General features: G+C 41.6%; 1 long non-coding RNA gene across 2 annotated transcripts; it reads right to left on the bottom strand.

Annotated features, from left to right (window-relative positions):
• Positions 1–5,039: 5,039 nt before the first annotated feature.
• On the bottom strand, positions 5,040–8,379 carry LOC123161082 (uncharacterized). 2 transcript variants are annotated; one of them, XR_006480529.1, is made up of 4 exons: positions 7,837–8,379; positions 6,967–7,719; positions 5,416–6,888; positions 5,040–5,325 (listed from the first exon to the last, which is right to left on the bottom strand). It is a non-coding gene; the product is annotated as an uncharacterized lncRNA (long non-coding RNA). The 2 variants fall into 2 exon arrangements; XR_006480530.1 differs by having other exon boundaries at positions 5,040–5,304.
• Positions 8,380–10,158: the final 1,779 nt, after the last annotated feature.

Below are 10,158 nucleotides of genomic sequence, written 5' to 3'. Positions count from 1 at the left end.
TTGCTTCTTCACATGATGTGTGCTATCCTTGAAATGTCATTTTGTTTTGTTTTGATTGCTGTTTGAATAATATCCCAAGATCTGAAATTCTTAAATTTTAGAGAGTCTTCACATAGTTGCATAATTATTCGACTACTCATTGATCTTCACTTATATCTTTCGTAGTAGTTTGTAATTTGCTCTAGTGCTTCACTTGTATCTTTTTAGAGCATGATGGTGGTTTTATTTTGTAGAAATTATCGATCTCTCATGCTTCACTTATATTATTTTGAGAGTCTTTTTGAACAGCATGGTAATTTTCTTTGGTTATCAAAACTTTCATATGGAGTGCATTGAATACTAAGAGAAGTTTGATACTTGATAATTGTTTTGAGATATAAAGGTGGTAATGTTAGAGTCATGCTAGTTGGGTAATTATGAAATTGAGAAATACTTGTGTTAAAGTTGGCAAGTCCTGTAGCATACACGTATGGTGAACGTTGTGTGACAAATTTGAAGCATGGGGTGTTCTTTTGATTGCCTTCCTTATGAGTGGAGGTCGGGATCGCGCGATGGTTAACTCCTACCAACCGTTCCCCTAGGAGCATGCGTAGTAGTACTTTGCTTCGAGGGCTAATAAACTTTTGCAATAAGTATATAAGTTCTTTATGACTAATGTGAGTCCATGGATTATACGCACTCTTACCCTTCCATCATTGCTAGCCTCTACGGTACCATGCATTGCCCTTTCTCACCTTGAGAGTTGGTGCAAACTTCACCGGTTCATCCAAACCCCGTGATACGATACGGTCTATCACGCATAAACATCCTTATATCTTCCTCAAAAGAGCCACCATACATACCTATTATGGCATTTCCATAGCCATTCCGAGATATATTTCCATGCAATTTTCCACCATTCCATTTATTATGACAAGCTCCATCATTGTCATATTGCTTTTGCATGATCATGTAGTTGACATCATATTTTTGGCAAAGCCACCTTTATAATTATCATACATGTCTCTCTTGATTCATTGCATATCCCGATACACCGCCGGAGGCATTCACATAGAGTCATATTTTGTTCTAAGTATCAAGTTGTAATTCTTGAGTTGTAAATAAATAAAAGTGTGATGATCTTCATTATTAGAACATTGTCCCAAGTGAAGAAAGGATGATGAAGACTATGATTCCCCCACAAGTCAGGATGAGACTCCGGACTTTATGAGAAATAAAAGAGGCCAGAGAAGCCCAAATAAAAAAAGAGGCCAAAGAAGCCCACCAAAAAAATGAGAGAAAAAAAGAGAAGGGGCAATGCTACTATCCTTTTACCACACATGTGCTTCAAAGTAGCACCATGATCTTCATGATAGAGAGTCTCCTATGTTGTCACTTTCATATACTAGTGGGTATTTTTCATTATAGAACTTGGCTTGTATATTCCAATGATGGGCTTTCTCAAAATGCCCTAGGTCTTCGTGAGCAAGCAAGTTGGATGCACACCCACTTAGTTTCTTTTGTTGAGCTTTCATAGATTTATAGCTCTAGTGCATCCGTTGCATGGCAATCCCTACTCCTCACATTGACATCAATTGATGGGCATCTCCATAGCCAATTGAGTAGTCGTGTCAATGTGAGACTTTCTCCTTTTTTGTCTTCTCCACACAACCTCCATCATCATATTCTATTCCACCCATAGTGCTATATCCATGGCTTACGCTCATGTATTGCGTGAGGGTTGAAAAGCTGAAGCGCGTTAAAAAGTATGAACCAATTGCTTGGGTGAAACCGGGGTTGGGCATGATGGGAGTATTTTGTGTGACGAAAACGAAGGAAGACCTAACTATATGATTTTGTAGGGATAAGCTTTCTTTGGCTATGCTATTTTGATAAGACATGATTACTTGTTAGTATGCTTGAAGTATTACTATATTTATGTCAATATTAAACTTTTATCTTGAATTTTTTGGATTTGAACATTCATGCCACAATAAAGAAAATTACATTGTGAAATATGCTAGGTAGAATTCCACATCAAAAATTCTGTTTTTATCATTTACCTACTGGAGGACGAGCAGGAATTAAGCTTGGGGATGCTTGATACGTCTCCAACGTATCTATAATTTTTTATTGTTCCATGCTATTATATTATCTGTTTTGGATGTTTATCGGCTTTATTATACACTTTTATATTATTTTTGGGACTAACCTATTAACCGGAGGCCCGACCCAAATTGTTGTTTTTTTGCCTATTTCAGTGTTTCAAAGAAAATGAATATCAAACGGAGTCCAAACGGAATGAAACCTTCGGGAGAGTTATTTTTGGAACAACCGCAATCCAGGAGACTTGGAGTAGACGTGAGGGAAGCTTCGAGGAAGCCACGAGGGTCCAGGGTGCGCCCTAACCCCCTGGGCGCGCCCCACCCTCGTGGCTCCCTCGTGGCTCCCCTGACCGACTTCTTTCACCTATATATATATATATATATCCGTATACCCCAAAAACATCGGGGAGCACAATAGATCGGGAGTTCCATGCCGCAAGCCTCTATAGCCACCAAATACCTCTCGGGAGCCTGTTTCGGCACCCTGCCGGAGGGGGGATCCATCACCAGTGGCCTTCTTCATCATCCCGATGCTCTCCATGACGAGGAGGGAGTAGTTCACCCTCGGGGCTGAGGGTATGTACCAGTAGCTATGTGTTTGATCTCTCTCTCTCTCTCGTGTTCTTGATTTGGCACGATCTTGATATATCGCGAGCTTTGCTATTATAGTTGGATCTTATGATGTTTCTCCTCCTCTACTCTCTTGTAATGGATTGAGTTTTCCCTTTGAAGTTATCTTATCGGATTGAGTCTTTAAAGATTTGAGAACACTTGATGTATGTCTTGGATGTGCTTATTTATGGTGACAACGGGATATTCACATGATCTACTTGATGTACGTTTTGTTGATCAACTTGCGGGTTCAGTGACCTTGTGAACTTATGCGTAGGGGTTGGCACACGTTTTCATCTTGACTCTTCGGTAGAAACTTTGGGGCACTCTTTGAAGTACTTTTTGTTGGTTGAATAGATGAATCTAAGATTGTGTGATGCATATCGTATGATCATGCCCACGGATACTTGAGATGACATTGGAGTATCTAGGTGACATTAGGGTTTTGGTTGATTTGTGTCTGAAGGTGTTATTCTAGTATGAATTCTATGATAGATCGAACGGAAAGAATAGCTTCGTGTTATTTTACTACGGACTCTTGAATAGATCGATTAGAAAGGATAACGAGGTGGTTTCGTACCCTACAATAAGCTCTTCGTTTGTTCTCCGCTATTAGTGACTTTGGAGTGACTCTTTGTTGCATGTTGAGGGATAGTTATATGATCCAATTATGTTATTATTGTTGAGAGAACTTGCACTAGAGAAAGTACGAACCATATGCATAGGATAAAACTTTTGATGAAATTCCAATTTCAACCGATTCCAATCCCATGTTCTGATATCATCACATAGCATATACCATGTCAATGTCTTTCCATTCAAAGATAAAGGGAAGACCTTCTTCTTAACTTCATGTTCGGGTAAACCTGCAAGATTAAATAATCCACAAACTTCATCCACATAGATTAGGTGCATATCAGAATGTAATGTTCCCTCTCCTGCATAAGGATTAGCTAGCAGTTTCTCTATCATACCCAAAGGAATATCATAATACATATTTTCAATAAGTGCAGTAGGTTGAGGAGAAGATCTTTGTGCATCCGGTCGTGGTGAAGATACCCCGAACAAACCCCTCAAAGGATGATTTTCCATAGTAACAAGTAACAGTAAATTTCAGCAGGTAATATAAATATTTCCTTACCAAATTCCACTTACTAGAAGCGCTTCACTCCCCGACAACAGTGCCAGAAAAGAGCCTTGATGACACACAAGTATAGGGGATCTATCGTAGTCCTTTCGCTTAGTAAAAGTGTCGAACCCAACGAGGAGCAGAAGGAAATGCGATACGTCTCCAATGTATCTATAATTTTTTATTGTTCCATGCTATTATATTATCTATCTTGGATGTTTTATATGCATTTATATGCTATTTTATATTATTTTTGGGACTAACCTATTAACATAGAGCCTAGTGCTAGTTTCTGTTTTTTCCTTGTCTTTGATTTTTACAGAAAATGAATATCAAACGGAGTCCAGTTGACCTTAAAATTTATGGAGATTATTTTTGGACCAGAGGAAGCCCACGGAGCATTGGAGATGGACCAGAAGAGTCCCGAGGCCACCACGAGTGTGGAGGGCGCGCCCCCCTACCTCGTGGCTTCCTCGTGCACCCCCCTGACTTGTTCCCAATGCCAACACCTCTTATATATCCCCAAACTTCCAGAACAGAACCAAGATCGGCATTTCCGCCGCCGCAAGCCTCTATAGCCACGAAAAACCAATCGGCACCATGTTCTGGCACCGTGCCAGAGGGGATAATCATCACCAGTGTTCATCTTCGTCATCCCGACGCTCTCAATGACAAGGAGGGAGTAATTCACCCTCAGGGCTGAGGGTATGTACCACAAGATATGTGTTTGATCTTTCTCTCTCTTGTGTTGTTGATATGGCATGATCTTGATGTATCGCGAGCTTTGCTACTATAGTTGGGTCTTATGATGTTTCTCCCCCTCTACCTTCTTGTAATGGATTGAGTTTTCCATTTGAAGTTATCTTATCAGTTTGAGTCTTTAAGGATTTGAGAACACTTTATGTATACCTTGCATGTGCTTATCTGTGGTGACAATGGGATATTCACGTGATTCACTTGATCGATGTTTTGGTGATCAACTTGTGGGTCCCGTGACCTTGGGAATCTATGCATACGGGTTGGCACATGTTTTGGTCTTGACTCTCCGGTAGAAACTTTAGGGCACTCTTTGAAGTTCTTTGTGTTGGTTGAACTAGCAAAAAGGCCCGCGTGTTGCAATGGGAGAAAAAAAAACTTCTCGTGTCTCTAGCTCAGTAAATTTATTTTAAAACAATGACTTATATTGAATGATACATAAATGCTTTGAATAAACATTAGTCGAAACCCTTGATTTTGTGATTAAACAGGGCATCAATTGCTTGTAGATTTAATATGTACATAGTCATTTTTCTAGTGATCATCATGACGCCCATGGAATTTGGTGTCTTTATGGGAAAGAAAAGTGATGGAAACCAGTGACAATATGTGTAGAAGAACTACGGAGACATCACCGACTTTCGAGTTGTTTGGTAGAACTCCAACTCCTTTCAAGCCAGTCGCGCATCATCCTAACTTCAAGGCCAAGATCGAGAAAGCCGCCTTACATCCAAAATTATAGGACTAAGAAATGAATTAGGCATTTTAGATCAATTTATTTTCAACTGATTTAAAATAGAATGATTGTGCTTAAAACAACATAAGTAGGCTGACCTGAAGTACTTGGTGCAAATTATCCTGAGGGGCCATTCACACATTGAGCGAGGCATGGGATTGCGGCGGCCTCATCTGTCCCTGTAGAATAATTAAAATAATTGTGTGTGCTCAAATCGGCGTACAAATAGCTAAAAAAGGAAGCAATGACCACCAACCAAGTTAATATAACCAGATTCAGTAGACCAAAATATTATGTATAGATACAAACTTTAGACGTGGTTTACTGTTCTTATATATGTGTTCCTTATATTTTGCAAGTACATACTGAGTACACAACAATTTCCTTTTGTATGATGCAAAGTACACTTCATTGGGTCATTCTAAGCTTAAAGTAAACTGGAAATTGTTGGGTCATTCCAAGCTTAAAGTAAACTGGAAATTGTTGGGTCATTCTAAGCTGAAAAATTCTCAATGGGGAAATTCGTTGGGTCATTCTAAGATGAAAATTTCTTATATTTTCCAAAAGGGGTCACTCTAGGCTTAAAGTACCAGTCTTTACAAGTAGAGATCATACATATTGTCATGAAAATCTCGTACGGTTTTCTGTACATATGAACATCACTAATCTGGGTCCTTCCTGCTGTATAAAATAGAAATAATGCAATTAAGTTGTTGTACAACTAAAGTATTTCATACGGGCTTAATTATTTTGGCTGGGAATAGTTCTTAATGATTATACACTCTATTAACATTAATAGAAGAAATCTAAGAAGATGGTATATGCTAAACTGTCAAAGTACAAAATATTCAGATTCTAGGCTTAATACAGAGGGGCAGAGGATCAGCTATACAATGAAGATAATGTGAAATTTAGCTGTGTGCTATGAAGAAACAACTGATAACACACAATGTCCAACTTTCCCCATTGAGAAACGTCATCTGACTTCATTGGCATACAGTACAAGTCTACAATCAGCAAATATTGGATCAGGTAAACTGGAAAATAGTCTCATGTAAACATCAAACCTAGAATCCAAAACGCTGAAGCCTCATGTAAACGGTTAGCTTGCATCAAAGTGACCTTGTTGTCTAGTATTTAACTCTTTGATTCAAGGAATCGAGTTTCAACACTGAAACTCTAGTTTAATATGCGATCCAAATATTTCAAAGCAACAGTTAAGCATCAAGACTGTAGAGTGTTGTCGATTCAAAAAATAAGCATACAAAGACTATGCTACCATTTTCCAGTATATAGTATATACACTACCAAATCCATAATGTCCAGTCTCAGCCAATCTAGCTCATTACAAGCCATTATTGCTGGTGTCAAGTTGAACTTAACCTTGTAATAAGAGGGTTGTGATTATTTAACCAGCACTCAGTTTAAAAAGGACAATTATGAAGCAGTGGTTCCTGAAACCTGACCGTGTGTGTGCTCCTCTGGTCTAACTTAACACCAGTGCTCTGTTTCAGTTCATGGGTCCTCTATGCTTGTCGTGGATGGGACAGTCACCTCCATAATCAGTCGGTCTTCATGATGTGCATGGTACAACGAGTAGAGGTAAGATTGGGATCGAGGCAGAGAGAGAGCAAGGGAGAGAGAGTAACCTATAGAACCAGTAGGCGCCGCTACACTGTCGAGGTCCTCGTGCCACCCATCGGCCCTTGCTCCTAAGGCCTGGCTTCCCATGCTCTTGTTCTCCAAGTCTCATCCCTAGTCAGCCTGTCCACACTCTCGCACGACCGTGACATGTCGCCGCGGCGGTGGCTGACTTTGCTCCTTGACTTAGCACAAAAACTTAATGTACATGGACAATTCATTTTTCTACCAATTTGAGCTGGAGAAAATCCTTATAATGATAACATAAAGATAAACCACAATACAAAAGCAGAATTAATGGACATTAACACCATAAAATGTCTAGGCTTTAGTCTAATCGCGTCCTAAAAATTCCTCGCCCTTAATCTTTCAACTTCATACCACGTAAGAAAAATATTTGGCAGCCCTAACCCTAGTGTCAAGAAACCAGGCAGGCAAGCACAAAAGCAGGGCATAATGTAATTGAACCGTGGAGAAGCATGGGATGCCAGACATACCTGGCAGCGCGGCCTATCCATGCTCCCCTCCCTTGATTTCCTCGGGGAAGGAATAGTTCACGGTGAGAACGCGACCAAAGAGCTCGACGCCATCCATGCTGCCCATGGCGGCGGTGGCGTCCTCGCGCTCCAGGAACGTGACGAACCTGAAGGAGCGGTGCTTCTGTGTGGCCTAGTCGAGCGGCGTCTTGATGTCCTTGATCTCCCCGAACAGCACGAATGTCGCATGCATGATCTTCTCGTCCACCTCCTCCGCCAATCCACCTACAACGATGAAACCAGGGACGGAGATCGGCTTAGTTTTCCATCGCACGGGAACAAGAAAAGGCAAGGTCCTTCCGTAATCGGGGAAGCAACCAGGAGAGCAGCGGGGGTGCGAACCATGCACATCTCGAAGAGGAATTTCGTCGAATAGCAAGCAAGCGACCGAGCGCGGATAGCGGCGACGGAGAATAGGTTAGTGAGGGACGATGGTGCTACCAAGTTCCTACGTAGAGGTTGTTCTTCTGCACCGGCTGGTTCATGGCGGCGGCGGCGGCGGCGGTGGTGGCGATGAAGCTGCGGGGTCGGTAGGAGCCGGGGATGGCTCGCGAGATGGAGGTGGGGGCGCTGGCGCTCGATGGGAGAGGACAAAGGAGGACGGGGCTCCGCAAGCTGCGCCCATCCTTGACTTCGCCGCCCTCTTCCTCCACCGGACCGCTGTGATACGGGCTTCGCCCGACAAGGACCTCCCGTGCGGCGCTCTGGCTGCCTACCGCGCCACGCTAGCCGTTGTCAACCAGGAAAACGGCGGCGGCGCCCAACCCTATTTCGCGAGACAGAGACATGGGTCAGGAGAGGGGGCAAATCCTCGCCGGCGTCGGCCATCGGCTGGCGTAGCAACGGATCGAGCGTTGCCTCCTGGCAGCATCGGGACGCGAGGGAGAGCCCGTGCTTTTATTATTTTGTGTGTGGTCCACGGATAAATGGATTATTAATAATAGGGCAATTAGCCTGCTAATTGGATTTTTTTATTGCAAACAGTTATTGAGAAAACACTGTGGGCGATGACCTCAGGAAACGCACATAGTTTCTAGAAATAGACCGTGTTGGATCAATGAACAATCACACACAACATCATCTTGAAAACTGTTTGCGTTAGGCCACCTTGCGCAAACTTTACCACATAAAAAGTGTGTGTGATGGACAGTCTTTGCCACACAGTTTCCTCTACACACTGTGTGTGATGCATTCAATAACACAAACGATAAACTTGTTAATATCGTGTGCAATGGAAACGCTATCACATACGATTTAATGGGGAAAATTATGTGTGATGTACCTGCGAACGGAAACATTTTCCTTGGAGTGACTATGTGGAATGTATATACGAACCGAAACGTACTTCTTGTATTAACTATGTGGGATGTACATACTAACGGAAATGTATTCCTTAAATTAACTGTGTGAAATGTACATACGAACGAAAACGTTTAGCCGAAACTGACTGTGTGGGATGTACTTACGACCGGAAACGATTTGGCATGTATGATTGTATTTTTTAGCACAACTGTACGTATAATCGTATTTGATCGCTCGCCCGTCGCACACGATCTCATTTTGCCTAGCATGTGTGCCAGGAGGGCCTATCCCCGACGGTTTCTAAGTCGTGTGGGAAGGACACCCTATCGCAGTCACTCACTTGACGACGGTTTAAAACACCGTCGCGAAAAGGGTTTAAAACCGTTTGTATAGCACCTCGCTGTACCAATGGTTATGACCTCATATTTCTTCTCTGATTTATTGGTTTGGTTTGGCCAACTAGATTGATTTATCTTTCCATGGGGAGAGGTGCTTTGTGATGGGTTCGATATTGCGGTGCTCAATACCAGTGACAGAAAGGGACATGAAACACATGTATCGTAGCTATTAAGGGTAACAAGATGGGACTTATTTCCTACGTGAGTTTATATTGTCTACATCATGTCATCTTGCTTAAGGCGTTACTTCATTCATCCATGAACTTAATACACTAGATGCATGTTGTATATCGGTCAATGTGTGGAGTAATAGTAGTAGATGCATAATCATTTTGGTCTACTTGTCTCGGACGTGATGCCTATATACATGATCATTGCCTTGGATATCGTCATAATTATTTCCTTTTCTGTCAATTGCCCATCAGTAATTTTTTTAACCACCGTATGCTATTTTTATGAGATAATCCTTTGGTGAAAACTATGGCCCCCGTGTTTATTTTCTAATATATTAAAAACAAAAATACCTTGCTGTAATTTTTTTATATTTTTGTTAGATCTATCTATCAAAACCTACAAGTTAATCTTGCTCGTAACCATTGAGGGATTGACAACCCCTCTTCGCGTTAGGTTACAAGTATTTGTTGTTTGTGTGCAGCTGCTGTTTACATAGTGTTGCTTGGTTCTCCTACTAGATTGATAACCTTTCTTTCATAACTGAGCGACATACTTATCTATACTGTACTACATCATCCTCTCCTCTTCGAGGAAATCTCAACGCAGCTCACAAGTAGCAGTACATCCCTCGTTACTAGACCTAGATCCATACGAATGACTCGAGTAGATGATTTAATCATTGCTGTAATGCCATTTTTCCCATCTAGATCTCTATGTTGCTTTCAATAGACCCCCCATTGATGAATGGGTTCTTGTATCCACCCCTGTTTAGGTCTTCAAACATTCCTTT

This window comes from Triticum aestivum, chromosome 7B, assembly GCF_018294505.1.
Source record: "Triticum aestivum cultivar Chinese Spring chromosome 7B, IWGSC CS RefSeq v2.1, whole genome shotgun sequence".
NCBI classification, from domain to species: domain Eukaryota; kingdom Viridiplantae; phylum Streptophyta; class Magnoliopsida; order Poales; family Poaceae; genus Triticum; species Triticum aestivum.
This window is presented reverse-complemented; position numbering and strand designations above follow the sequence as displayed.